The sequence below is a fragment of the Varanus komodoensis genome, unplaced genomic scaffold (genome assembly GCF_004798865.1).
Source record: "Varanus komodoensis strain SLA01 unplaced genomic scaffold, ASM479886v1 scaffold43, whole genome shotgun sequence".
In the NCBI taxonomy this organism is placed as follows: domain Eukaryota; kingdom Metazoa; phylum Chordata; class Lepidosauria; order Squamata; family Varanidae; genus Varanus; species Varanus komodoensis.
Window position 1 is genome coordinate 6,597,342 of NW_025335985.1, and position 10,534 is coordinate 6,607,875.

The following is a 10,534-nucleotide window of genomic DNA, read 5'->3' on the forward strand; positions in this document are numbered from 1 at the left end:
CACCCAACTTCCCGTTTGATGATCCTTCCCTGGAAATGCTCCTCTGCATTTCCCATCATGTCACGTAATATCGGAATTGGACCCATTATGCTGCCCTGATGAAACACATTGCCAAGGGTCGCTGGCTCAATCCTGACACATCTGCCAGGGAACTGAGCACACCGGGGCCTGTTCCGTTCCTGCTACTCGCTGGCTCCCCCCGATTTTCCTGGAAGCCTTTGCAGCACCGAAGAGCCACCTCTGTAGCCTGCAGAAGCAACCCATGCACAAGCCATGATTCTGCGTTGGATCTTAGCAGCTCATGCCTTGAATAACCCAGTGTTGGCAATCCAACAACAAGGCATAAGGGTTTTTTTTTTTTTTTTAAATAGGGTTATGTTTCACGGAAGGGTTCATCCAAGCACCCCTGCAGGGGTGCCTCTAGAATCTGGCTCAGATGAGCAGAGGAAAGAGGCGGGTGAAGCTGCGAAGCCATCCGAGCTGGAGACGGGGGCATAGCACCGGTTGTCCAGCCGATCCTTCTGCAACCACGGGACCATCGAGGCAGAGTGAAGAGGAGGGAGGAGGCACTGGAGACCTCGGGGGTAGGCTCCAGAGGAGGCTGGAAGAGCGGTGTGTGCTGCTCCGAGCAATTTGCTGCCGAAGATGCTCCGTGGGGAAGATGGCCTTGCAGCAGGCTGCATCAGCAGGGGGCTCTAACCATTTCCTGTGCTCTGCTCACAACTCTCCCGTCTGCCTCATTAGCTTTATAGGCTGCTAAAACAGCTCACCTCTTTTGTAGCCACTCTTCCTAACATATCCCAAAGCAAGGTCAGGTCCCTTGTAACTTTTTACATAATAAAGCTAAGCGATTAGAATTATAGATCAGTGGGTTAACCCACCGTTAACTCATAGTCATGAATCCAGGCCTAATGACAACCCTTGATTTAGGCATGGGTTGCCGTTGGCGGAGAAGGTGGTGTATGAATACAAGGTTAACGAGAAAACGTGTGTGTATGTAGCTGCAGGAGAACTGCAGAGAGAACGAGGGGGAAGCGGTCCAGGTTGCGTGCCTGAGCTGCATCCTGAAGGGCCATCCTTGGGTTGAGCACGAATGCAGGGAGGAAAATTCCCAGCCTCGGCAGAGAGGGTGCCGACAGGGCAGTTGTCAGAGGATGGGGGCAAAGCCTTGTTCTGATTGTGCGTTGTGCGGTTCCAGGGCGTTCTGCCTTACACGCGTAATGGTGTGCCAGCAGCCTTGTGTGCTGTATTCTTAATAAATATTGCCGGTTTGCTTTTCTTCAGTCTCTTTGGTCCATTTCGTGTTGAGTGTGAACCACAAGGACTGTTTTCACCCAAGGTGCTCTGGGGCTTCTAGATGGGTGGCTTCTGGGGTGAGCAATCCAACAGTGGCAGTGGGAAAACTAGGGGGATAACACGTGGAAGAAGACCCTGGAACTCTCCCCCTCACCACTGCCCTGAAAATATCCATGTTCCGGGTAGGACAATCACGAAGTGAAAGCAGTTCTGGAAGGACCCTCTAGGAGACAGTGAGGCAGGTGATTTGTGGGCTAGGCCTGCCCCACAGGAGGAGGGGGACACGCGCCCCAGAGCATCTCACTATGGGTGAGTCACAGCCACCAAGGGGAGTCCTCACCCACCGTCCGTCCGAAGGGAGCAGCGGCAAGGGAGGACGCGGGAGGTTACTGGGCCCCTTCCAGGAGGGGAGCCTCACCTCACCACAGCCGCAAAATGGCCAGAATGGCTGCTCGGAGGGGCTTATACTCTCCCAGATAGTCAGAAGGCTGGACTAGAAATGGCAGCGAGCCTGAGAATGTAACCTGCTAGAGAGGCAGGCTCCAATTCAGTATACCTGGATACTCTTCCAGGCCAGCTGAATAATGGAGTCTTTGGTTCAGGGGATTCTGGTTCTAGCCCCATTTAAGAACAGGGTTGTTGCCCCTACATACCGCAGTGTGTAGCTGGCAGAGCCCTTTTGCTTTCGACAATTGTGTGGCAGCCACAAGACGGGCGGGGAAAGCTTTTCTTTTTCAGCAGCGGGAGGCCGCGAAGGGCATCACTCCACCCACTTGGCAGCACCCCCTACGCATAAAGGGCAACTTGATGCAGCCAAATCAGCAATGCTAGCAGGCAAGCCCCATCATTGCATTTTGGTCCCACCCACATTAAGTCCAGTTCCGATCAGAGGAACCCAGACCAGGAAGGACTCAGCACAGCCGTGGGACCCCTGCTCTGCGGGCGGCTGGTCCCAGATGCAGCGCCGGGCCTCACCCAGTCGGCCCAGGAGAGCCTCTGCTTCGAGACCCTGGGAAGCCAGCCGGTCAGCGGTCGACCGAGCAGGAGCAGCAGGGAACTTCCCTCCAAATAAATATTCTGCAGGGGAAGCTGGAGGGCCCCAACCCCTTTGCTATCCCTGGCCTTGTTACTTGTCTTCCTGATTTACTGGGCAATGTAGGCGCTACCAGCTTCGTCTCTCCTTCTCCCCCTCCCTTCTTGGTTCAAGTCACTCTGGTGCCCACCCCTCGTGGTCCCAGTATATGGAACTGGGGTTTGGCACTTAAGGCAGAAAACCCCATGAGCTGCCCCCCACCGGGCAGTAATCCATAAAGTGAACTGGATCCAACTCAGAGTAGACCCATTCAATACAGTGGGACTTAAGTGAGTCAAGTGGTGCTGGTTTCAACAGGTCCACTCCCAAGTCGAGACCCACCTCAGCAGTAAGAATTAATAGCTGACAATTTGCCTCTTTTTTCATGACCCCAAAATTCTGACACCCGAGAAGGCTGCCTCCTTCTGCCTCAAGGCGGGGCGGCCGGCTTCCTTCCTTCCTTCCTTCCTTGAGCAAAGGACCAGCTTGTGCCCTGGCTTTCAAAGGAAGAGCCAGCGAGCAAGACGCGGCCTACGAAGGTGCAGCATCATTCAGCAGAAGCACTGCAGCGGTTACATAACTGTCATAATCCAAAATGGGGCATGGCAGCGATGAGCGACCCCCCCCCACCCCTGCCCAGACAGGAACGGATGTGCTGGCTTGCTCCTCAGCTCACATTCTCTCTGCCCCCGGCTTTGTCTTGCTGCCCTTCCGTGTACAGTAGCCATCGATTTGCTTACAGCGCTATCTGTCTCGCAGAGCTCGGCCTGGGTTCTCCGTGAAGTGTCTATATATCTCCCGTATCCCTTAGTCCACCGTTATCTGGATATCTGCCGCGACTATCTGTCTGTCTGCCGGAGTTGTCGAATGATTTACCTGCAGCATCCATCAGCCTGTAGCCTTGGCCCGGAATATCGACGGCTTCCTCACGCTCTCCCTTTTACGACGGCAGGTGGAGACACGGCGAGCCAGTGCACTTTGGGAAAGTGAAGAAATTCGTAAACTCCAGGCACTCTGCCCTGGGGACAAATGAAACCACACAGCATTGAAAGGTATCAAAAATCCATGAGGCAGAGCCAAGGTGTGAAGCTGGTGGAGTGGGGAAGAGAAGGTGTTGTCATCACAGCCTTTCTATTCCCCCCCCCCCACCAGAAACTAAACATTGTGCTTATAAATACGATTTAATTGTTTTCTGGTAGAGAGAACTGGTTCCCCTTGTCTGCCTGTTTACCTTGGATTCTTGAAACATAGAAACAGACCGAGTCAGAAGGGGTCTCCTGGGCCATCTAGTCTGACCGCCTGAAGACACAACTGTTGTTTCCATATTGCTTGATATAAAACTAAGAAATTCCAGATGGTTTACATAATCTTCTTCCCTTTTCATTTTCACAACAACCCTGCAAGGTAGGACAGGATAAGAGTCAGAGGTTGATCCCAAGTCCCCCAGTGGGCTTCATGGCTGAGTGGGGACTAGAACTTGGATCTCCCAAGGCCTAAGCCAAAACCCGCAGCCCCCGAATCCCTCCAGCAATAGCGATGGCCTAACAGCCTCTCTGCCTGCCCCCTGAACTGGCGAAGAACGGGAGAGGCTGCTGAAACATGCCTTGCTGCGTCTGGCACCCCGGCCTCACCTGCTCCGCAGGGTCGTGGTGGAGATAGAATGGAGGGGAAACGACTCCCGGACTGGGAACGGCAGGGCTGTGCTCCGTGCGTGAGGCGTCACGCGGAGATGTGGCCTGCGGTGTCCAGATCGCCTGGGGAGACCGCGAAGGCCGCCGTGAATGAAGCGCAGGGCCTGGCCGCCCGGGGGCTCGCCCGGGGCCCGCGGCTCAAGTCTTCCTTCCTCTCCGTGTCCCCAGCAGGGTTCTGAGGAGGAGGAGAGAACCAGGCCCCCAAGAGGCTCCTCCTGCTCCCAAGAAGGGGCCGGGGCAAGTGGGAGGCCCACCTGGTCCCATCCATCAGCCACAAAAAAGACTGCGCAGGTGGGGGTCAACGAGGGGAGGTGGAGGCAGGTGAGGGAGGCACTTTGCAGGAGGAAACAGGCAGGGAGGGGAAGGGGCACGGCACACTCTGCCCCTCCCTTCCTCCGGTTGCTTGCTGCAAGCCGCCTTCCCCGCCTCCTCAGGACCCCACGGACCCGTGTTTCGGGGGCACCGCGTGCCGGGATCGTGTGTTGCCCAGCGGAGGCCGCCGGCGCCTTTGCAAGCTCCTCCCAGGCCGGCCTGCGGAGTGGCTGCAGCTGCGCAGGCCAAGCTCCAGGCCCGCCGGCACACCTGTCCCCCCAGGGGGGTGGCGGAGCCGTGGCACACCGGGTCGACGTGCCGGGACTTCCCGCCTCGCCTGGGCGTGACGCGGCCTCCGTCCCCTCTGGGGTCCCTGAAGCTCTCGCAGCAGCAGGAGGGCTGCCTCCACACAGGATGCGGGGCTTTTGGGCCCTGCGTGGAGGGACTGCCAGAAGCAGCCGGGCACGTCAGAATCGCCCGCTCTGCCCCACTGAGTGGCAGGGCTTCCTTCCAGGGGAAGAAGACCCCCGAGGTGCAGCGGCCGACTCGACCGCCTCACTTGGAGTTGCACTTCTTTCGTCCCGCACCAGATGTCGCATTTCCCCTCCGTTGCTGCGGGATGAGGCGGTGCCGGTGCCTCCTTTCCCCACGGATGAATCCCGGCGGGCCTGGATGGGGTCCGGCAGGCCTCTTTCCCCAGACAAGCCCCGAAGGGGAGAGGAGCCGCTGCCCCCCATTGGGGGAATCCTCCTGTGAAGGGGAGGGATCTCGGCCGGCACTCGGCGCCCTGCTTTCGCAGAACGGGAGCTGGAGGAAACCCGAGTGGCTTTTCCATGACTGGCATCCAGGGGCACCTTCCTGGACCCGAGGCGGCTGGAGAGGAGCCACCTGTGCCGGCTACTGGCTGGGTTCGGCGGGAGCCTTGAGGCACTGCCTGCGGCCCGATCCTCTGGCCAGGCTCCCAGTCCTGCCGTCGTGGTGCCTGGAGGAATGTTGGGCGGGACCCCGAGCACTGGGCACGGCCCCCGAATGCGCCTCTTGTCTCCCCCGAGCCACACCGTGGGCGAGCAGAGGAGAGGGAAGGGCCCCCTCGTGCCGGACTGCTGCGCCTGGCAGAAGGCAGCCCCTCCCCCCCGTGACCCCTGCACAGCATGGCACACGGTGGCCAGGGGGGCCTTCTCTGCTGCCTCGCCACAGCGCTCACCGTGGCGACCTGCTCCCCCTCCGCCACCCAGCCACGGCTCTGCCAGCCCAGTGAGCAACCTGAGCAGGCGCCCCCCACCACGGGTGTCCTCCGGCGCCTTGGGGGGGCAGCCGGGCTGGCTCCCTTGGCCCCCACGGCCCCTCTTTTTGCGGCTCTTGGCGAGGGCCTCTTCCAATTTTCGGCTGGACCGGCTTTGCCCGTCACCTGGACTTGGACAATGCCCCAAGCCACTCTGGGCTCCACTCCACGGCTGCTTGGGGTGGTTTCTAAGCCCCTGCAGCAGGCTTCTGCCCCTCCCCAAGAAAAGCCGGGGGGGGGGCATTCAGAGGACACGCCGCACCATCCCTCCCCCCAGCTAAGCATGCTGTGTGACTCCAATTAAACAACGCTTCACCTCGTAAACCAAACAAAAACCCAATAGTTGAGTCAATTCCGAAATACCTGCGCTTTAAATGTAACCATGCATTGCGTTGCTGCACCGCCCAATGGCCAAAGCGCTCTTCTAATATTCAAGTCTCGGTACGTTTAGAACAGAGGCTGGTTTTATGCATCTTGCACGTCACGGGCTGGTTTGGAAGGAGCCATGCGCACGCCCGGGGCTGCGCTCGGCTTGGCCGGCCCTTGCTGCCTGCAGGAGCGTTCTTCGCGCAAGACCCCCGAGGACTGTGGGACCTCTCGCGCTTCCAAGGTCGGCTCCTGCGTGGGACAGGCCAGGTGGGCCCGGAGAGCCGGGCAGCAAGCCGACAGACTTCCGTTCCAAGCCTGGAAGGATGGCCTCCCGTCCTGTGTCCCATTATTCACTGTTCTGCAGACGCAACTTCTCTTGCCGTATCTGATTGTGTTTTACAGTCATCCATTTTGCCTGGATGCTTATTTAGAACTATCGACTGCCCGTTTTAACGAACGTATTTGCAAGAGAGTGTCAAAGCCTTTTCCTTCCCTCTTGAGCTGTTTTTCTTCTGGGCAGGTGAAGTTGCAAATGGTCCCTGTGAGTGGAGATGCAAGGGCTCGTTGTGTTTCTTTTATTATCACAGCAAAGAAAATTCAGAAGGTAATCCCTAGCATATCCCTGTCACTGGTGGGATTTGTGGAAAGACCTCTTCTGACGATCTTGATGTCAAGCTAGCATAGGAGGGGGAGGCCGTTGCTCAGGCCCCTGGGCGTGAAGCCCCTTGGGCTGGCTGGGGAGGGAACTCTGGGAGGCAGCGGGCTCCCTTCCTCTGTGCCTTGGCACACCTCACGTTTAAAGGGATGGCCACAGCCTCCAGCTGGCCGTGATTCCTAAGCTGCTTTCCAGAACTGCTCCCATTCACCCAGGCAGAGCTGGGGCAAACAATCCCGGCCTCAGGTATAGGCCAGTGCTTGAGCGCATGAGTCTGGGGCTCCGGCAGTATGGGTTCCAGCCGCTGTTCAGCCATGGAACCAGCTGGGTGACTTCGGGCCGGTCACAGACTCTCAGCCCGGCCTGCCTCACAGGGTGGTTCTTGTGGGGATGAAGCCGAGAGCATCAGGAGCAGAATGATGACACTGCTTTGGGTTTGTAGAAAGGGGAAAAGCCAGGATATAAATCTAATAAATGATGGTAGTTTGGGGAGGGAAGCTCCCTGAGGAGGGAAAGGGAAAAGGAAGTGCTTCTTCACACAGTGTGTAGTTAAACTGTGGAATTTGCTGCCCGGGGAAGTGGGGATGGCCGCCCGTCTGGTGGCTTTCAAAGAGGACTGGACAGCTTCATGAAGGAGGAGGTTATCGGTGGCTACTAGTCTCGCTGGCCATGGGCTGCCTCTTTCACCAGAGGCGGCCTGCCTGCACACACCGTTTGCAGAGGAGCTTGGGCGGAAGGAGGCCTTGCACCCATCCTGCCTGAGGGGTCCTGTGGGCAGCTGGTGGGTACAGAGTGCTGGACCAGGCAGGCCTTGGGTCTGGTCTGGCATGGCTTTTCTGAGGCTCTTATGTTCTAGGTACATCAGTTGCTCAGGCACCCAGTGGCCGCCACACTGAGGCAGCCTGCCTGTGATGCTGAGGTAGCACAGAGTCATGAGGACTAGTGGCTTTGGATAGCCTCCTCCTCCTGGAATTTATCCCATCTATCTTGGTGGAATCACTACATCTTGCGCTAGCAAATCCCATAGCTGGACTATGAAGAAGTGCTTCCTTTTTGCTCTTCTGAACCTCCCGTCCTTTGGGCTTCATTGGATGACCGAGCTGGGCTCCAGCATGGCAGGAAAGCAGGAATGCCCTGCACACGGTGCTTGTCTCTCCAGCAGGCCTGCCTCACCTTGCCTTTTCTCCTATGCGAAAAGCCCCAGACGTCACACTCTTTCGGTCCTGCAGCCCCAGCTCGCTTTGGCTGCCCTTTCTGGGGCCATCCCAGCTCTGTCCAGCCTTTCGAAGGATGGTGGCCAGAATCGGGCAGCAGCAATGCGCATTAGCTTTGATTCAAGGGAAACGTCCCTGATTTTCCCCAGAAATCACATGACAGGTAATAATGTTTACCTCTGGTCCTTCTAACCCGCCTCGCCCTTCCCCGCCAGCCCGAGTGGGCCTTTCCCGGCAAGCCTTGTCTTGTCGAGTCACTTCTGCCGAGCACCTGCCCTGTCCGTGAAGGGCTGAGAGGGAGGAGGCACCTGAGGGGAAGCTGCCCCCTCTTTTGGCTTTGGGGGGGGGCCTTGGGGAGGCATCCCCCCACCCTGAAATGTACAGCATTTTAAAGAAGGGTGCTGTTGCTGCATGGATCTTAATGGTTTTGAGCAGCACCGGGTTTAGCTGTTCCACGAAATGACGTGTCAGTCTGGAATCTGGATTGTGTGTGACGATTCCCTGCCGGGATGCTTGAAGCGCAAGAGGGACGGCAGGAACGGTCCTGCGGGGGGGGGGGGGGCGTGTGTGGCCAGCTCTCCCTGCTGCAAAGTGAGCCGCATCGACAGGATTCCCCTTCCAAAAGCAGGGTAAGGCAGGCAGCGTGGGAGAGCGGAGCCTCTTCTCTTCTGCAGAGCTCAGAAGCAAGACCCCCAATGCATGGCGCGCCTGTGCCGGCTCCACTGAGGCTTGCAAGCCCGGCCAAACAAACCCGGGGGCCAAACTGAGCCCCCCAGCCTCCCAGGCTGCTCCCTGCAGGTCCACACGCTTTCCCTGCAGCCCCACCCCCTTTCTGATCCTTTGGGGTGTTTGGGGACTTTGGTTCCCCCTCCACCCCTTCGAAAAGGTCGAGCTGCATCTCTGAAGGCTTAGCTGGGGGCAGCAAACGCTTTCGGCTACAAGACACTAAGGCGCCAGAAGTGTCTCCCTGCCTCCACCGCCACTGAGGTCACCCTCGCCGCACAGCCACCTGGTGCATGAACACTTCCTGGTAGCCACAGGAGAGCAGAAATGCCGCCCAGGCGAGTGAGGGTGCTGCACCTGGCAGGTCGCCAGAGGAGGGAAGCCGGGCGTAGTAAATGTCTTTGCAGGCCAGGGATCATAAGATATGACGACATTCTGGATAATGATGGAGGATTGAAATTGAATCAAGGAACGCAAGAACAGGGATCTAGTATTTATTGGTGGCGTAAGGTGCAGATACAATCGAGATATGCTAAAGACCATAAAACGTGGGGCTTTTATAAAGATTTAACAGCATTTGATCAGGTGATGCTTAAATCAGATGAGAACATGATTAAAAGACTATATAATTTCTTACTCGATAGGAGAATGGAAGTTGAACAGGTTAAGGAAACTATGATAACGTGGGCACAAAACTTTGGATATGATATTGAATTAGAAAAATGGCAAAAGCTGTGGGAGAGAAATATTAAGGTAACATTAACAACTTCGTATAAAGAAAACCTGTATAAAATGTTTTATAGATGGTATCTGTCGCCATATAGATTAGCTGTTTCCAAATATGTCAAATGGATGTTGGAAATGTAAACATAAATTGGGTACTTTCTATCATATGCAGTGGACTTGTGATAATGCGAAAAAGTATTGAATTAAAATACATAAATAGCTTGAGGAAGTGTTACAATAACCTTTAGCTTTTAAACCTGAAGTTTTTTTTATTAGGCATTATACCTGCTGATATTAGTAAACAAGAAATGTATTTGATCTTACATGTAATCACTGCGGTGAGGATTGCATTTGCCCAACACTGGAAAAGTGAAGAACCACCAACCGACGAACTGATCCTAAAAAAGATCTTGGACTGTGCAGAAATGGACAGACTGACTTTGTCATTGAAGGAGAAAGAAGATGCTGATTTCTATCAAACTTGGGACTCTTTTTATTACTGGCTAGAGAAACGGGACTTCGTATAGATTTAAATCTGTTTCTAAGTTATCATAAATGGAAAAAAATGTGGGGGCTGACCCAGCAGGTCCGATGTTTCTGATGACTGATGTTCTTCGTTTTTCTTTGTTTTAGGGTTATAATTTTGAATAAAACTTATTGTAAATGTCTTTGCAGGCCAGTAACTTTTTGGGCACCTTAACGCATGCATGTTTGCTCAGAAGTTAATCCTGCTTGGTTCAGTGGAGTTTACACATGGGTAAGGGAGCAGAGGGCTGCAGTCTTGATAGGATACTGGAAAGACAGGACCATACCGAAAGAAGTGAACCAAACTCTACCGAGGTGAGGGTGTTAATTTCTGCAGATACAAATCTACAACAAATTAAAAGGTTGACGTGAGATCAGAGGTTGTTTAAAGTATGAGGAAACAAAAAACTTCCATGGAAAAGAAGGCATTGGATAGCTTTATCTTAGAATGAACCTGGCTTTTATTTTGTTTTGTTTTGTTTTGATGTATGGTCTGCATTAGTTGTTCTTCCTCCACAGCTTTCCAATAATAAACAATTAAAATATCATAAATATAAAGCCATGACACACATCACAACAGAGGAGGTAACATGGTTTGGTGCAAAACCAGGCAGGCTTTAGGATAACACAGGATTCTTCATCAGAAGATGTTCAGCAAACCCAAGGAAT

The 10,534-nt window shown here is 55.0% G+C and overlaps 1 long non-coding RNA gene across 1 annotated transcript; it reads left to right on the top strand.

The window, feature by feature from the left end:
- The first annotated feature begins 2,141 nt into the window (after positions 1–2,141).
- On the top strand, positions 2,142–9,226 carry LOC123030258. Its single transcript, XR_006416070.1, has 3 exons — positions 2,142–2,153; positions 3,477–3,479; positions 9,027–9,226. It is a non-coding gene; the product is annotated as an uncharacterized LOC123030258 (long non-coding RNA).
- The last annotated feature ends 1,308 nt before the right edge of the window (positions 9,227–10,534 follow it).